Consider the following 18,511-nt stretch of genomic DNA (forward strand, 5'->3'; position numbering starts at 1 on the left):
AGCTCCTGCAGTTCCTCTTTTATTGCCATGGCCTGTAAATCCTCTGAAGATAATAAGCTGGGGCAAATCTTGTTCATTTTCCATCTCTGAGGCATCATTCTCCTTCACTGCCTAATATCCAGTATCTTGAAAACTGTTGTTTTATATATTTTGTCTAGGTCCTTTTTGTTGTTGTTGTTGGTGGTGGTGGTGGTCAGGTGGGAGAGTAAATATGGTCCTTGTTATCATATCTTGGCCGGATTCAGAAGTTCCCCAAGGCTCCAATCTTCATAGTCACTTCACATTTTGAGAAGAGGAAGAGAAACATTCCGAGAGTCTATAACCAGTTGCCTCTGGTACAACCAGTCTGTAAAATGAAGTGTGACTGTTGTTTAATCTGCCTACTTAATACTTATTAAACACCCAAAAGGTGTTGGTTTGTTGTGAATAGTGATTTATAGATTGTTTGGGCCAGACTTCAGAGCTCTGGGGCTTCCTTTAAACATGCCAGTGACATTTTCAAAACACAGGGGCCATTGATAGATTGCAAATCAGTTTTCATTCTTACTGGGTAGTCATTCTGAAAACTTGGTTCTGCTTCTACTTTTGTCATCTGGGTAAGGTTGCAATTAAGGCAAATTTACTCTCTAAAGATATTAGTACTATGTAGGACCCCCCTAAAATAGGCAATTTACTGTGATTTCAGGGTTTATTTCTGGGACACTAAATACCTTTCTAGTCCAACTCCAAGCAGTGCAATGTGATTCTTGTTTATCTTATTCTTAAAAATTTATTTGAAATTTAAGGGGAAGCTCCTGCAATCATATTTGCATGGAAAGAAAAGATCAGCATTTTAATTAAAGCAAAGGAAAGAGAGGACTTAATAAAGCTGAAAATAATCATAGACTAATGAATATATTTTTAAGCACTTACTATGGGTATAGCATTTTTTTCGGCAATGCAGTGACAAAAGAATGTGTTAGCTACTTTTCATCTTTATGTACCTCTGTGAATGTCATAGATTTAGTCTTAAAAACAAGTCTTATTTAATAGTAATTTATCCCCCCACTTTTAAAAGTAATCTCTATGCCCAAAGTGAGACTTGGAAATCTTGAACTTAAGACCCCAACTAAGATCAAGAGTCACATGCTCTACTGACAGCCAGGCAAGTGCCCCTGTTCCCCCCACCCCCCCTTTTTTTCTTAAGTTTATTTATTTATTTTTAGAGAGAGGGAGAGAATCCAACGCAGGCTCTTCATTGTCAGAGCAGAGCCTGATGGGGGGGCTCAAACTTGCAAACTGTGAGATCAGGACCTGAGCTGAAGTTGAATGCTTAACCAACTGAGCCACCCAGGTGCCCCTGTTTTCCCTTTTTTAAAATCAGTCACATGTAACTGCCCATCAAAGCTTTGGTTAACATGAAGTAATTGGTGTTATTTCAGTGTCATATAATTTCAGATAAAAACAGAGAATCTTGGGATGCCTGGCTGGCTCAGTCAAGGGAGCATGTGACTCTTGATCTCAGGATTGTGAGTATGAACCCCAGATTGGGTGTAGAGATTACTTAAAACCTAAAAAAAAACAAAAATTAAGTAAAAAACAGAATCTTGCTGGTATAGGTAACGAATAGCCTATATAATTTCTTTTAGGTTTTTTGAGATACTGAAAATAGCTTTTTCTTCTTTAATTTACTGGGACCTAGGGTGATCCAGTAAGTAGCTTACAGTTTAGTTTTGGAGATAAATATTATAAATAACAGAAAAAACAAGGTAGGACTGTTAAGTGCCACATTTGAGCGGCATAGATCCTAAGTGTTATAGGATTTTATTGTATAGAAAGGTACCTGAGCTGAGCTATCACAATCTGGACAGGTAGCTAGGACTGAGAAGTATTCTGAGGTGGGAGGCAGTATATATAAATGTTCAGTGGCCAGAATGTTGGCTGTATGTTGTGGATATTGTACAGTGAGAGACTCTTCTATCAGAGAGTAGTTGGAGATGAGGTAGGAAAAATAGGTGAGGGTCAGATCTAAGATCTTGAGTTCTTTGAATTTGTACTTTATACAGAGATGGCAGTGAAAATGAGAAGGGTCATTGAAGAGACTCTGTAATGGAGAAAGCCAAGGACCTGGTGACCAAATGTGAGGATTGAGAGGGAAGAGTAGAGGTTTTGAGCTAAGAGTTATTATTATTACAAATAGAAAAGTCAGAAGAGAGAGCTTAAATGAAGTGATGCCAAAGATCCCTGGGGCTTTTTCTAAAAATTCCCAATTTCTCTGTGTGGCTCCTGACTGGATAGCACTTTCCCTATGGTCCTTTGCCCTCAATTGTTGAGCCTGGCAGGATGAAATCAAGTTTGGAAGGGCATTTCCAGGTCATGAAGTCACCTGGCGTAATTTTTCATTTTACAGATAAGCAAATCAAAGGCTTCAGATATTGTGACTTCCCTTAAGACCACACAGCTAGGCTGGTTTCTTGCTACTGTTTTCTGAAATTCCTTCAGCAAATACTGTTGGTGAAGTGAGCCTTGTGTTTCCCCACCATAATTCAATTAGTGTTTGACATGATTTGCAAATAGTTTTTCACCTTCAAAAATCAAATATATTAATAAAGTATCTCCTTCTTAGTGGTCTGATTTTTTCCTTTATCCATACTTGTCGTAGCAAACTTCGTAGCAGTATACTATGGGCATTAATGCCAAACTCGTTTTGAGTGTAATGAGTCTGCTCTCATGAAAAGTGCCTGAGCTGTTTGAGAAGGAATGATTAACATTAATTTAAGTCTGGAGCTATTCTTACTGAGAGTCCTTTCTAGAATTTTTTAAATGAACGAGATGTGGATGGAGATCAGTAAAGGATTTGCTTCCTTTCTTTGCTTCTCTAAACGCTATTCCTTATTCATGCATGGAACCCTAAATTCGCGTGTGACTCCTAACCTGCAGGAGAATGAGATTAGCTCATTAGCTAATGGAGCTGAAAAAGTGAACTCTTCTGCTTTAAGATGTCTCACCCAGTACTACACCTCAGCTGGAACCTGGGGAGAGCGCCTTCTCTTTTGCCTCCCAAGCCTGTTTCCTTATCTTAGCCCTTGGCTCTCTCCCTTCCCCCTTCCCCCTTCCCTTCGCCTGCCTCGCGCACTTCCTTGCTTGGGGTCATGCACCCCAGGCTCCCCCTCCTTTATTTATTTAGGGCCGCGAGGCTGCATCCAGCTTGCAGCTGCGCTGCGGTCCACCGCCTCCTAAAGCCCGGGGCGGAGCTGAGTGAGCATTAGCCCCGCCCTCAGTTGTGGGCGGGGCCGGCGGCCGAGAAGGTTCCGTTTATTTGTGTGGGCGGGGCCTCCTGCGGGGGGCGGAACTAGGAGGTCGGGCCAAGGCGGGGAGGGTGGCTGGCCCAGCTGGGGGCGAGAGGCGCGGCGCCGAGACTCGTTGATTGTGGCGCAGCTGTGGTGGCGTTTCCCACTCGCTATGCGTCGGGCGAGGATCTCCGAAGGTAAGTATGGGGAAGGGTCTGGGCGTAGCGAGAGCCAGGTGGAGGTACTCCCGCGGGCGCGTTTGAGCCAGGTGTTGTTTGGAACCGCCCCTGTGCTACTTCCGTGCATAGTAGGAGCGCGTGGTACGAGTGGGCGGCCTCCTGGCGTGAACCCCCAGAGGGAGAGGCGCAGGTCTGTCTCTAGTTTTGCAGCACTTGTTCACGGCATTAGCTCCAGGACAGAAAGCGTTTGCGTTGCTCTACACACCTCCTCCCCAAATCTCGAGAGACCTCAGGTACTGAGGTTTTTGTGTTCTTTAAAATGCATTTCTAGTTCGTGGTTCACGACTGGAGGAGAAAGTCGATAGTGAACTTGTAGTGCAGCTTTATTTTGACTTCATGTTAGTCAGTTTGCAAGAACTGTAAGAGTGCAACTGGTAATGGGACTGTTATTTAAACAAGAGCTCCAGGGTTTACATAGGCAGTGTATTGTGGAGATTATTGTGGAGTATTTGAAGCTAGAATGCCTGAGTTTGAATCTACCTGTTAATTGTGAAAAGTTGGGCAGTTTGCCAAATTCCTCTATGACTTTGTTTCTGCATACATAAAATGAGGATAATGATAGTTCCGTCCTTATAGGATTGTTATGAGATTAAATCAGTTAATACTTAGTTCCACCTGGCGCATAGCCCACACTAACGTTGGCTGTTTTTATTATGCATTCAGATGGGCTTTAATCTAACAAAGCCGTCAACACCGGAAAACCTTTCCGCAGAGTTGTTGCTAGAAATGCTTGCAGATTCCTTTGGAATTTCAAAGGCTGAATCCCACCATAAGGTCTCATTATTTTTCTCATTTACCAGAGATGTGATCATCCACCTGGTTTCAAATCTAATCCACTCTCAAATGATAAAGAAGCCTTAAGAGTCTTGAAGGCTGTTCTTAAACGGGGATGAGAAAAGGCAGCACTTGCAGAGTGTAGCCTCATTTTAAACACCAAGCTCTGGCAGGTTTGTTTAAAAGAAGGTCGTATCACTTTTACACAGAACTGACAAGTTGTGTTACTTGGGACGGGTGCTTATTTGTACTATTATTGGAAAAGGAGGTAAACCAGAGTACCCAAATATATAAATAAACTAAACATCATAGGAACCATAACTAGCCACCTAGAATCTCAGATCGAAAGGAATGTGAAAAATCACAACAGCTGCCCTTTACAGATAAAGATGAGGCCCCAGGACCCAGAATCAATAAAAGGCATAGCTTAGACTAGAATTCAGCTCTTCTGAACAATAAATTATAAAATCAAAGAATGATACTACTTCTGGTTTTGATAATTATACTATTTTTATTTTTGACAGTTTTATGGTGCTGTGAATGGTTTTCCTCTCTGTAGCGTCCTCCTTGGTAGCTTAATTGCATGATTCATAATCATTCTTTAGCACCTTTGATTTAAATCTCAAGTCTCAAAATTGCTACATCAATGATTGCTTTGAGAACAAGATGGTTGTCTTCTTAAGCTTTGTATAAACATGTTCTAACAGTGCTTTGGTTTTGTTGTTTTAAAATGTAGTCTTTTTCTCCCATGTAGGGAACATAAACAGCCAGTATAAACAAATTGACCTACTAGGCAGTTTGTTATCACTGTGTTACTGGTGAAGTTTTCTTGATTGGGTAGGATAGAGTCAGGAAGTGGAACACTGAATGCTAGCTCAAGAAAATAGGACTGGGTCACCAAAGAGATATACTGCAATTGCTGCTGACTTCAAAAGCATCATAGGGTGACTGTTTGAAGATACTGGTGTTTACTTGCTGACTCCTCTCAGGCTTCTTGCGTAGTTCACTCCCTTACCTCTAGGTATTTGTTTAGATGTCACACTCTCAGTAAACCCTCCCAATTAAAATTCCGTACAACCCCGTTCTTCCTGTAATATATATTTATCTCTTTATTTACTTGTTCATTATCTCTTGTCTGCCATTAGAGGGTAAGTTCCATGAGGGCTGGGGTACTTGCCAGTTGCATTCACTGCTGTGTCTTAGGTCCCTGGAAACAGTGCCTGGCACCAGAAGGTGTTAGATGTGTGCATCTGATGCAGACATTTTCAGCTAAGGCTAGTAATTACTTAAGCCAATTCACTGTCATTTTGCCCTGCTCTCCCCTCCACCCAATTCTAGTTATTTCTAGGAAATAACCTAGGAATAAAACCTTGTTACCTAGGAATAAAACCTTGAGGCAGTGTTAATGCCTCCTTCTACCTGGCATTCCACATGCAAATAGCAATTGACTAATTTGTCCTGTCAATTTTTTGCAAACTTGCCATTCTTATTGTTGCCAAACCCCTCTTTCTTCAAGCCCTCCTCTATTTCATTCCATTTTCTACACCTATAGCCTTTCAGGTTCCCTTTTCAAATGCCTTTACATCTTCATCTAGAGAATTAAATCCAGAGTGAGAAGCCTGGCATTCAGAGTTCTCTTTGTGATCTCAAATGCACTTTTCTAGCCTCTGTCTCCTATATGTAAGAAAAGTGATTTCTAGGGGCGCCTGGGTGGCGCAGTCGGTTAAGCGTCCGACTTCAGCCAGGTCACGATCTCGCGGTCCGTGAGTTCGAGCCCCGCGTCGGGCTCTGGGCTGATGGCTCGGAGCCTGGAGCCTGTTTCCGATTCTGTGTCTCCCTCTCTCTCTGCCCCTCCCCCGTTCATGCTCTGTCTCTCTCTGTCCCAAAAATAAATAAAAAACGTTGAAAAAAAAAATTAAAAAAAAAAAAAAAAAAGAAAAGTGATTTCTAATTTATGCTTGTAAATATGAAAATAAAATAAGGCTTTAATGATAATGCCCTGTAAAAGCACAAAGTGAATGTTGTTTCTTGACTGTTTCTCTTTCTGTTTTTATGGAGTGAGTCTTTCCCTGCAAGGAGGCAGGAATTCAGACAAATGGGACGAATGGCTATTCCCTATTTGTTCTGAGGACTTTGGCTGCCCTTTCTGCTTTGAGTGCCCGGCCTTCAGGTTCTTCCTTCACCACCACCCCAGAAACCTAGATAAGTTCAGTTGGAAGTGGTTTTATTCTTTCTCTGAATTCTAGAAGCTTTTATACATTTTTTAAAGTTTATTTAATTTTACAGAGAGTGCACGCGCGCGTGCGCGAAAGTGGGGGGGAACAGAGAGAGAGAAAGAGAATCCTAAGCAGGCCCCGTGCTGTGAGCACAGAGCCTGATGCTGGTCTATCTCATGAAGCAGGAGATAATGACCTGAGCCGAAATCAAGAATTGATGCTTAACTGACTGAGCTACCCAAGTGCCCCTAGAATCTTTCCATACTTTGAGAGAATTTATCACAGTCTACTTTGAATTGTAATTCTTTGGGCATTTATCTTTTTCTTTTTTGCTACATACAAGCTCCTGGAGGACAAGAATCATACACACACAAATTCTAGTTCCTTTTTTTAAGAAAAAATAAGACACTCACTTCTTTGTTTCTTTAAATAAAGATGAACTTAAAGTTCTATTTTATAGGTCTTTAAATCATTAAATATTGAGCTTCAGTCACTTCTACAGTATGAGTAATTAAGAAAGAAGGCAGGGTGAAATTTAGTACTACATAAAAAGATCCAAATGAAGATAATATCTGGATTCATAAGGGAAGAGCTGTAGGGAGAGCAACATATCCAACACCCACATAGCTGGACAGGCAGAAGTTTAAAAAGATACACAAACTCACTCAGGAAACCATTAGGACAAGACAGTTTATGGAGCAACATCAGCTTTGGATTTTTCTTGTGGGGAATTACTTCTAAGCTTTATTTTGTTTTTGCATCTCTGTGCACAAATAATACTGTCTCCCTGCTTTGTTTTCTGTGCTGGATAAGACTGAACATTTTCTCTTCCTCTTTCTGGCCTGAAAGTAGTTACCTTCTTTCCTTTCATTGTTTAAACTAATAAAATGTTCATACTTTTTTCTTATTTTCCTGGTATATGGAGATGACACATGCCAGAAGCTTTTTGTTCTTCAGAGAAAGGTGATAGATATATAACTTGAATTTATCTACTGTTAGAAGCTTTTGGTTTTATTTGATATCAGCATGTGGTTTAATATATTTTGTTTCATTTCATTACAGACATATCCTTGCACATACTCCAATTGCATGAATGCTTTTATTTTACTTGTGACTTTTTCTCCTAAATTAAAACTTGTCTCTCTAAAGTCTACAGACATTTCTGAAATTTAATTTTTTCTCTTATTGCCTCTCAAACCTAAACTGGAGTTTACCCATTGTAGGGCATGCATTAGCCTAACTTACTTTTTTTGTTGATTTTGAGTACTTTTAGGTGTCGACTAAATTTATTTTACCACTCCTAGGATGAAGCTGTGGTTTCTGTTGGTAGAAAGAGTTGGTAGGGAAAATATATATATATAAGTCACAATTTTTTAAATGTTAGAACTTTAAGGTAAAATGTTGCTTATATTTTTACTAATAAATAGCTAATATAAGGTCAGGATTTAAAGCTAATATGTGACAATTTATTGTTTAAGTGGTACTGTGATTTAAATATTTTTTAATTTTGATTCTAAGTTTTGTCCTTTGGGAAATTTCTTATGTGCTAACCAGTAAAGCTTTACTGTCAGAAAAAGAATCTTGAAACCAAATATTTGCTTTGGAGTAAGGTTTCCTTTATCACACTGTATAAGCATCTGTGTTTATCCTGAGTTTTCCTTGTTTTTAAAAAGCCTGGTTAAGGGTGCTTATCAGATAGGACCATTCATACAAATAGTAAAAGTTGTGGCAGAGCCTAATTACATATCTCTAGCACATGGTTAACACTTTGTGTCTGTTAAATAAATAAATCTATGCTTTTCAGGAGGATTTTGTTAAGATACTGTAGCATATTAGTGTATTTAATAATGGAATTGATCTAAGGATGCCTGGGTAGCTCAGTTGGTTAAGCATCCAGTTCTTGATTTCACCTCAGGTCATGATCTCAGTTTGTGGGTTCAGGCCCCGCATTGGGCTCAGTGCTGATGGTGTGGAACCTGCTTGGGATTCTCTCTCTCTCCCTGTCTGCTTGCTCTCTCTCAAAATACACCTTAAATTAAAAAAAAAAAAAAAAAAAAAAAAAAAACGGAATTGATCTAGTAAAGAGGGAGAAATTGTTGATTCAGGAGACTGATTTAGGAATGATGATCTGTTGGTTACTTTGAAGATCTCGCACACTTTAGCATATTGGAATTTTTACAAACTCCCTCCACCTGTTTGTTGAAAGAGTAAATTGAATATGTATCAATAAGTGTGTAGCAGTACATAAGTCACAATATCTACACTCTGGTCATGGAGGTTCTCAATAAATAACATGCAGTCTTAGATGATTATAAATGCTAAAATGGAAAGAACCAGGATGATGACAAGATTCCTTTGGGAAAGGAGCACTGTAGTTAGGGTGGTCTTGAAGGCTTGTTGCAGGAAGTGGCATTGGAACAAAGACCTCATTGGGAAGAGGGGGCACAGGTACAAGAGATGAGGTGGGAGAGTGCTCTGTGTGTGAGAACTAGGAAGTGGGCTGTTCCTACGGGAGCCTAGTAAGTGGTGGGTTAGGAGGCACTGGTGGGATGCCACTGAAGAGGTAGGAAAAGGTTAGACCATTCAGGTGCTTATAGGCTGATAGCAATAATTCAGAGTTTGGATTCTAAGAGCAGAGGGAAGCAATGGAAAGGGTTTAAGCAATGGGATGAAATTATCAGGTTTATAGGGATTAAGAAAATGACCCTGCCTACTGCAGGAATGAATAATGGATTGCAGGGGGTTAGAGAAGAAGTGGATATGTCAGGTTGGAGGTTCTCTAAAGATACTATGAAATGCGATATTGATTGTTGTCTTTTTGGGGAGGGGGTGGTAGTTGTTTTGTTTTTGGTTCCTCCTCGGTTCTCCCAATTTCCCCAGCCAGAACAAGGCTTCCTAGGGCCTGCAGTATTTTACCACTGCTAGTTCTGTATAAAATTCCACGTTTGTTTTCTTGTGCCTCATATAATCATCCATCCACCCATCACTCTGCCAGTGATCACAGTTGTCCAGGAATCATCCTTGGAAGTGTTCTGTATTCCCACCTTTTGGAAGATACATTGGGAATGTGCCTTCCAATGGAAAAGCTTGGGATTCCAGGAAGAGGGCAGGTGTTCTGGCAATGGGGAGTCCAAGACAGTGACTTGAGGAGCCTGAGAAAGAGCAGAGCATTGCAGTTGCACTTAACATCCCTACCCTGTCAGTTCTGGAACCAGTGGAGGGACATGTTATCAGTTGGAGCAAATTTAGGACCTTCTTCCTTATCCTGGCAGCTCTGAGTCTAGTACTGGAGAACAGGACTGTCAGCTGTTACTTTTACCTCGTTCAGTCCTTTTTTAAACTATCTGTATTAAGTGAGCTAGTTTCAGAGAACCAACAGACTCCTGTAACTTTTGTCAAGGTTTTTGGATACTCCTGTCAAGGTGTTGGTCACAGATTATTTTTCTGTATTGTGTCGCAACATTGAATACTCTACACATATTTTATTTCTAATTCTTTTATCACTTTTTAAAATCACTTTTATCTATCAAGAAACAATAAATAGAAGGTACCTCAAATAAGAAATGTGATAAACTTTGGAAAAACTAGGACTGCTTTGTGATTATAGAGTGAGGGAAAAATCAAATGGGGGTGGAGTGGGAATTAGAGGAAGGATATATTAGGAAGGAAAACAGGAAAAGTTGTAACTGATTCATCATGTTGATATGTGTAGGGAGAATGTTACTATGCATCTTCCATTGGCACATCCTATTAGATTTTTAATCTGTTCTGCAGTGAATTTAATTTATAGATGTGACAAAGATGTGCTTTGTTTCTTTTGGATGTGTTTGGAGCTAGTATTCTGAGAGGCAGAAATAAACAGATACAGATTATGTACTATTACAGTAGGCTTTCAGTAAAGTAACTAATTAGGAGTAAGAATTTCCTAAGGTCCTTTTAATGTGGTTTAAAATGAAACCCAACTTTCTTGGCCTGTCTTCTCAGGAATAATTCTTGCCCCCACCCCCATGCGATTCCTTTTCGTATTCTCTGGGTCAGTCCCCATTTTCCAAACCAATCCCTATGTATATGGATTTTGTTTTGTCTCTTCCTTTGTCAGTTCCCTCCTAACAAGGTTTCCAAACACCCACCACCCAGTCCTTGTCCCCCTGCTGGAGGAAATTTGTAGCTCTTCCAGGTCTGATTCCTGCCATTTGAAACAGGATTGTTCTTAATTTCCCTTTATGACTTGGTGTGAATCACTGAACTCCTCTCTACCCTGTTAGTTAAGAGTGGTTTCTGATACTTATAAATGTATCTATCTCATAACTTGGGTAGGGTCTACTAGTCAGTACCAAACAGTATCCGTGATGTGTGAAAGAAACAGGGTTAAGAACTTTTCTGCTTAGGGGTACCTGGGTAGGAAGTTAAGCATCCGACCTTGGCTTATGTCATGATCTCGTGGTTGGTGAGTTTGAGCCCCACATCTGACTTTCTGCTGTCAGCACAGAGCCTGCTTTGGATCCTCTGTCTCTCCCCTGCTTGCACACATGTGCACACTTGTGCACGCACTTGCTCTCAAGAATAAACACTTAAAAAACAGAACTTCTCTGCTTAAATTTAGAGGTGAAAGCAGAAGAATCTTTGAATTTTCTCTAAAACATATTTTTGGCTGTCTGAAACAAAGTTGGACAAGATCCAGGACAGTAATTGCATAAAATGGACAAAAAGATGGGCATGATGATGAAGGAAAAAATGCTTTAAAAAAAGCTTAACTAATGTTAACTATACTGGAATTGAAGTAAAAGGCGTATTTTTTTTTTTTTAAGCCTGTCTATTTTAAGTAGTATTTGTCAACAAAGTTTTATGATGTTCAATGAATTTGGACAGTTTTCTATCATGGTGTTTCATCCATATTTCTACTTTTTACAGCCCCCCCCCCCCCCAAAATGAAATCTATTCATGCTTAAAAAAAGAAACAACCTTCCCTTTCTCTTCAAAAAACCATATCTTGTGATAGCATCCTTTCTTGTGTCATCCTTATTTCATAATTTAGCCCACGATTGTCCTTGTGATGGGGCCAGTGCTCAGAACCTGCTCCATACCACACTGGTAGTTATTGACATTCTGATGTTTTAAGAAGATGGGCCACTCCTGACACAGTGCTCCACAAACCTGACCCCTCCTGGTGGCAGAATCAGAAAACTGCTTTTCCTATGCCAAGGCTTTCTTTCTATAACCTGAGAGCTGACGGACACTTGGTATTTTCCTCTCTTCAACCCGTATCTCCAAAGGTAATTTAGAAGAAGGGAATGCCTGCAGTAGTATTATAAGAAATTGAGAGTGTGTGCACACCAGGCTCTGAGGTCAGAGCTATGTTCACATTACAGTGCTGCCATCCAGAGTTGTGTGAGGATGTGGACCTCAGAGCCTAGGTTCCTTCATCTGTAAAATGGAGATGAAGATACTTGCCTCATGGGCTTCTTTGAGGAGAACGTGATGGGTTAGATGTGAGCACTTAAAATAGTGCCTGGCATTAGTACTCAGTATATACTAGTGTCTTCACCTCCACATTATTGATATCTTGGGCTAGATAACTTTTGTCCTGTGCATTGTAGGATGTTTAGCATCATCCTTGACATGTAGCCACTAGCAACCCCCCAAGTTGTGACAACCGAGGATATCCCCAGACATTGCCCGGTCTCCCCCTGAGGAGAACCACTATATAAGTATAATAATTTACTAGCTGTTAGATTACTTTTGCCAAACACTGTCCCTCTTAAAGTCTGGCTGGTCCCCAAAAGTTCTTTTCTCATCTGACCACTTCTTTTTGTCATGTTGGACTTGTCTGAGTTTGTCATGTTGGGCTTGTCATCACTGGATGAAGATTAAGGTTAGTTCTTCCATTCTGGGTTAGTATCTGAACTTAGGCTCATTAGAACCGCATGATCTAGCCTTAGGCCAGCCAGCTGCCCTTGGGAACCAATCTACAAGACTTTATTGTGACTCTGCAGCAGAGTGAAGGCAGATTCTTTTCCTATTCTTTTTTTGAAAAGCTTAACATACATATCTATGAACCTCCCCCCAAATTCCAAGTTTTATTCCCACATGAACAACATAGCTTTTTGTTCTATTCTTTTTAGTTGTAGGGGTTCTTGTATCAGTCATCTTCTCATTTTGTTTTATTTGCCTGCCTGGCCATAAGATGATTTTGCAGAATTTTAATTGCTTCAGTTTCACAGAATAGACATAGATTTAATGTAAAGTAATAGCAGGGTTGCTTTTTCATAGTTTCATTCCTGACCTCTTAAGAATAAGTTTATGAGCCTTCTTCATTGATCTCCAGAGGACTCTTTAGAGCATATATGTGTTAGATAGAGGTAGTGTGGTATAATGGGTAAAAGTCCTGAAGTTCAAATCCTGGCTCCACCACCTGGGGCAGGTTACCTCCTCCCTTTATGCTTTGGTTTCTCCTTGATTTTCCTGTCAGTAAAGCTTTTGTGAGCTGACTTGTAATAAGCTTAGCCACTGAATATTAAATATTGTGAGGTTACTAGATTGATTTAGCTTGAAGGGAAGGAACACCTTACTTAAGGTGAGGCAGTGTGGTATAGCAAACAAGTATATACAGGTTTTGGAGGTAGTCAAATTTGGACTTGAATCCTAGCCCATTAACTCGATAGTAGCTTGGGCAAGTGATTTCTTTCTTCTTGTTGTTATTTGCAGAGGGAGGGGCAGGGAAGTGGTTTAATCTCATTTTTTCTTCACAGCAGCATTTTCATTTCCCAGTGTATGATTTTAGCTCCCTTTTTCCAGAGAAAATTGAGGCAGACAAGGGTGATTTCTTTCAAACTTCTACTCCCATACCTGCCTGGCTTTATTTTTAGTTAGGCTGAGAATATATGGCAGTCTGCATCTGTGTCCCTTGTCTGTGCTTGCATGGTGTACCAGGCATACATGTAACATCACCCTATCACCCTTAGCCAACTATTGAAATTTTTATATTGCTTATCATTCTTTCCCATGAGGTAAGTTCTTTGCAGGTAGGATTTTCTCTTTGTCTTTCTATTACTTAATGCATAATGAGTGCTTAATAAGTGTCTGTTGAACAAAGGAATAAAAACTTATTTTAAACAAATTGCTGTGTATTAGATCCAATTTATTGACTACTACACAGAGCTAGGTCTTTTACACTTATCTCGAATTCTTAAAACAACCGTATGAAGTAGCTGTTGCTAGCCTCATTTTCTAGATTGGGAAACTAGGGCTCAGATAATTTAATCTTGTCCAAGGACTTGAGATAGAGAATTACAGCATTTCATCCACATAAGAGTTGTAGTCACAGGAGAGAAGATCATCTCTCAGGAGTTTTTGGCCTTAGAGAGAGGAACACAGTAGCTATCAAACTGCAGTCTGCTCAGGAGGGAGCAAGATGAGCAAATACATGTCATTATCCCCCTTTGCCTACTCCATACCATGCCAGTGCCTCTCTGGATGAAGTCAACCACTGCTAGAGGCAAAGGGAGCCTATAAGGTGCAGGCTATAGAGGTCTTTGTCCTGGAGCATGGAGCACGGTGGAGATGAGTCTGAAAAGACAAATCAAGAATAACCAGCAGAGTCCTCCCTTTCTGTCCCTTAGTAGTCCCTCTTATACTTTGGGCATAAAACTCTTGTTCCTGACTCAGGGGAAACACAAAGTCCTGTCACTCACTGCATCCAGTTCATTCATACTCCCACCTAAACCACTGCTAGTGTTCATAGAAGGGAGCAGAGAAGAAAACTAAAATAAAACAAAAGTACTATAGTCTCTGCATCTGTAGCTAGTTTTTTGGCTCAAGTTGGTAGCTAGTATATGTTCCCCTACCCTCTTGCAACATCTTAGCTGGTCATAGTTGTTTACTGGTAGGGTACCCCAAACCTTCATTCCCACAGGATCCAAGTCTGTAGTAGTGGCATTTTTAAAAAAAATTTTTTTAATGTTTATTCACTTTTGAGAGAGTGATAGAGAGCATGAGTGGGTGAGGGGCAGAGAGAGGGAGACACAGAACTTGAAGCAGGCTCCAGGCTCTGAGCTCTCAGTCACAGAGCCCAGTGTGGGGCTCGAACACACAAACCATGAGATCATAACCTGAGCCGAAGTCGGATGCCCAACTGAGTGAGCCACCCAGGCGCCCCTGTAGTAGGGTCATCTTTATTGAGTTGGCAGCAGTTTCCCATTGACTAGTACTGTTGGACATGGCCCACTGAATCTCCTCAATTCAGATGTCATTCTCCTCCCCACACTATAATGGCATCCAAGTTTCCTCCTGGAAATTCAGATCAGTCACTTGGAGAGTAACCACTCTCTTATTAGGTTGGGTGGCTTAATGAGCCACAAATGGCTAGTGGGTAGGCTTAGCTTTCAATTTAATAGGGCTAGACTATTCCTTGGTGAAAGCGTTTTTCCACCAAACCCAAGTTTGCAATGGAAGGCAAAAATTCCTTAGAGATAACGCTGAGTGGAGCCATTCTTAGTTCCTGACCCACATATTTTGGCTGTGTGAGAGATAGAACCATATGTTGGTTCTGGGTATAGCACATATACCATATCCAGCCCCAGTGTCACAGGGTATTTGCTCGCAGGTGCTAGAGCTGAGCCTTCTGTAGCCATTCCACTGCCCTTTCAAGCAGCTGCTTCTAAGTGAAGAGATACATGGTAAAAAGAGCACATTCTGTGGCTCTGAGCCTATTGTTATACTTCGTGGCTCTAAATGTGTGCCTTGGTCTGACGTGATGTTGTATAGGATTTTATGACAGTGAATAAGGCCTGCTGTAACCAAGGATGGTGCATCTGGTCAGAAGCATTTCAGGCCAGGAAGGCAACTCTGGCTTCTGTGAGGACAGATGTTGTCCCATGTGGCTGTCTGTTCCCCCTGTGGGATTGTGCCATAGTGGGGATCAGTGTTGGTTTTTGCTGTTGAGGTTGGGCACTCAGCACTGACAGAAGCTAGATCATTATCAGTGCAAGGAAGGCCATATTATTGAGCCCCTCTATGCCCTTTTATCTGTATGGGGGCAGGAGGTACATGGGAGATGTCTGTAACTTCCCCTCAATTTTGCTATGAGCCTTAAACTGGTCTGAAAAATAGTGTTAATAAAATATATAATAGAAGAAAATTTAATGTCTTGAGAGGGAATGTGGTATAGTGTCGTGTTAAATCACAGATTCTGGAGTGAGGCATTACTTCAAATTCTGATTCCACCAACTTCCTGCTTCATGACTTCAAGCAATTACTTAGCCTCATTAAATGTCTGTTTGTTCACTTATGAAATGAGAGTGACCATAGTATCTTCCACAGTTACTGTGAAGATTGTATGTTAGCCCAGTCCTTGGCATATAGTAATAATCATCACTATTATTATTGCTATTAAAATATAAAGTTTAGGGGCACCTGGGTGGTTCAGTTGGTTGGGCGAACGACTTCAGTTTAGGTCATGATCTCATGGTCTGTGGGTTTGAGCCCCACATCAGGCTCTGTGCTGACAGCTCAGACCCTGGAGCCTGCTTCAGATTTTGTGTCTCCCTCTGTCTTTTCTCCTCCACCCATTGTGTTCTCTCTATTAAAAATAAATAAAAATTAAGAAAAAATTTTAAATATAAAGTTTAAAAAGTTTATAGAGCAGTATGTTCCATCATTTTAACACACACAGGCACACATGTACACAGTAATACAGATATGTAAAGACTTCTCACACCTATGTATGTTTATAGGCACATAGAAAAAAAAAGGAATATATGCAAAATAATAATTGGTTGTACATGTCTGTTGTGTACTAAGATGATGTATATTTTTCTTTGTGCTTTTCTATACATTTCTATTTTTATGATTATTTTTGTATTCAAATGGCAAGTTACTTGTTACGAATTATAAAGTGACCCAAGAAGGTAATTTGGCCAAATTTCATCACATAGAAACATAGTTTTTAGTCTAGGGTTAGTCAATCCTTGTTGATGAAATCAGGGAGTATACCACTATCAGCCTGTATAGTATTTTTGGGAACTGAGGGTGCATTCAGTCAGGTACCATTGCAGTTCTGATACTAGGTTTATATTGATGATGGTGGATATCAAGGTCAACAAAATGAAGTATATTGTCATGGAGCCATGCAAAGACAGTGCCCAAAGACTGAACCTGAGTACTCCAGAAACTGAGTGACACTGATAGGACATCATTCAGGAACCTTCTGTATTTAAGCATCAAAAGCAAGCAAAGAAGCTTAAGCCATGATTCACAGCACCAAAATGTGTGAATTGCTTCCGAAAGAGTGATTTCATTTTCTCAGATATCTGCACTTCTTCAGAATTTCTGATCCCATGGAGTTCAGGTCAGGTCACAGTGGAAAAGAAGTCCAACTTTTCTTTGAGGTCTAATAGATTGATTGTCTTAGGATGCTCATGAATTCCTAGAAGTCTTAGATCTGAGTTGGGTAAATACCTTTAACAACTTTCTGGTACTCAGTTGTCTTAGCTGGTTAAAGTCTAACTTTCACAGTCAACTTCCACTCCTTCCAAGTAACCCATAAATTGTCAAAGGTCAAAGGTATTAGAATAAAGAAATCCTACCTTGTCTACTTTGTCATGGGTCCATTGAGCAAGCAATGGGTGATTGAGAAAGAGGCTGATTGATATCCATAGGACTTGTCATATTACCATCTGATTATTGAGAGTCTATAGTGGGCTTTTATGTAGGACACAAATATTTTCATATTCTGTGCTATATTGAAAGGTTCATTCAGACATCCACAAACCTCTCCCCCTTTTTAAACTTTAAAAATTTTTATTAAAGGGACACCTGGGTGGTTTAGTCAGTTAAGCTTCCAGCTCTTGGTTTCGGCTCAGATCATGATCTCATGGTTCATGAGATTGAGCCCCATATCAGGTTCTGTGCTTCAGCATGGAGCCTGCTTGGGATTCTCTCTCTCCTTTTTTCTCTGCCTCTCTTTCTCTCTCTCAAAATAAATATTTTGAAAAATTTTATTTAAAAAAAGATGAAATGAACAACATTTGGGAATATACTCTCCCCTTTAAAAATTTTTTTTAAATGTTTATTTATTTTTGAGAGATAGAGACAGAACAGGAGCAGCAGTGGGGCAGAGAGAGAGGGAGACACAGAATCTGAAGCAGGCTCCAGGCTCCGAACTGTCAGCACAGAGCGTGATGAGGGGCTCAAACCACAGACTGCAAGATCATGACCTGAGCCGAAGTCAGACGCCTAACCAACTGAGCCACCCAGGCACCCCTATACTCTCCCCTTTAAAAAAAATTTGAATCTTACTCTTTCCAACTCTTTAACCAGCAAGCCATCCATTAGCTACTGGCCACAAGTCAGCATAAATGTGTACCTTTGGCATACATTTCTCCTGACATCACGTATACTGCTGAGAATTCTACCCAATGGGAATATTTCCCTTTTGGGGACCATAAAAGACCATATGGTCTTTTTGGGCCATGGGCTACATTATCTCATTTCTGGTCAGGGCTAGCACACCATGCATGTCCATTCATAAGTGGGTATGTCTTTTCCCTCCTCTGCTAACTGGTTGTAGGATGAACCCCATGAGCATGTGTTGAGAGAGCCAACAAGGGTTGGAGAATACTGTTCATGATGGGCTGTTCTTGTTATATAGTCTCTTGGTTTCCCATGGGCAGGTATACAGTCTTTACCTGAGCCTAGTAGCAAGCCAGGAACCAAATGGACAAAAGTTACTGACAGTACCTTAAAGAGTTTATAGCTCTTACACTTCTCTGGATTCTTGTTAGAGGCTACTTACCCCATCCCTGTCTGCCGTGTCATTTTGTAGTACTAGTGGGTGTGCTAAGGCATAGCCCCAAGAGTTAGGGCAGCTTTTCTTGCTGAAGAGCCTTCTTTGGGATCAAGCCCCAGTAAAAACTGGCAGTCTCATGGGTTACCCAGTATAAAGGTCAGAGCAGCATTTCCAAATAGGAAACTCACCAGTCATTTTATCTGTTTCTTAGTGGATATAGTGCCAAGT

The 18,511-nt window shown here is 40.5% G+C and overlaps 1 protein-coding gene across 4 annotated transcripts in view; it reads left to right on the forward strand.

The window, feature by feature from the left end:
* SGK3 (serum/glucocorticoid regulated kinase family member 3) overlaps positions 1-18,511 on the forward strand; it is a 140,269-nt gene that overhangs the window by 53,731 nt on the left and 68,027 nt on the right. For 2 of the 4 annotated variants that reach the window (XM_019453199.2, XM_019453200.2), the window contains exon 1: positions 3,335-3,466. The exons of the other annotated variants lie outside the window; for them this stretch is intronic. The gene's annotated coding sequence lies outside the window, so the exon portion shown is untranslated. Of the gene's footprint in view, positions 1-3,334; positions 3,467-18,511 lie in introns of those variants that run through there. 4 annotated transcript variants of the gene reach the window in all.

Source organism: Panthera pardus, unplaced genomic scaffold (assembly GCF_024362965.1).
Source record: "Panthera pardus isolate Hobbes unplaced genomic scaffold, ASM2436296v1 HiC_scaffold_7, whole genome shotgun sequence".
Taxonomy (NCBI): Eukaryota; Metazoa; Chordata; class Mammalia; order Carnivora; family Felidae; genus Panthera; species Panthera pardus.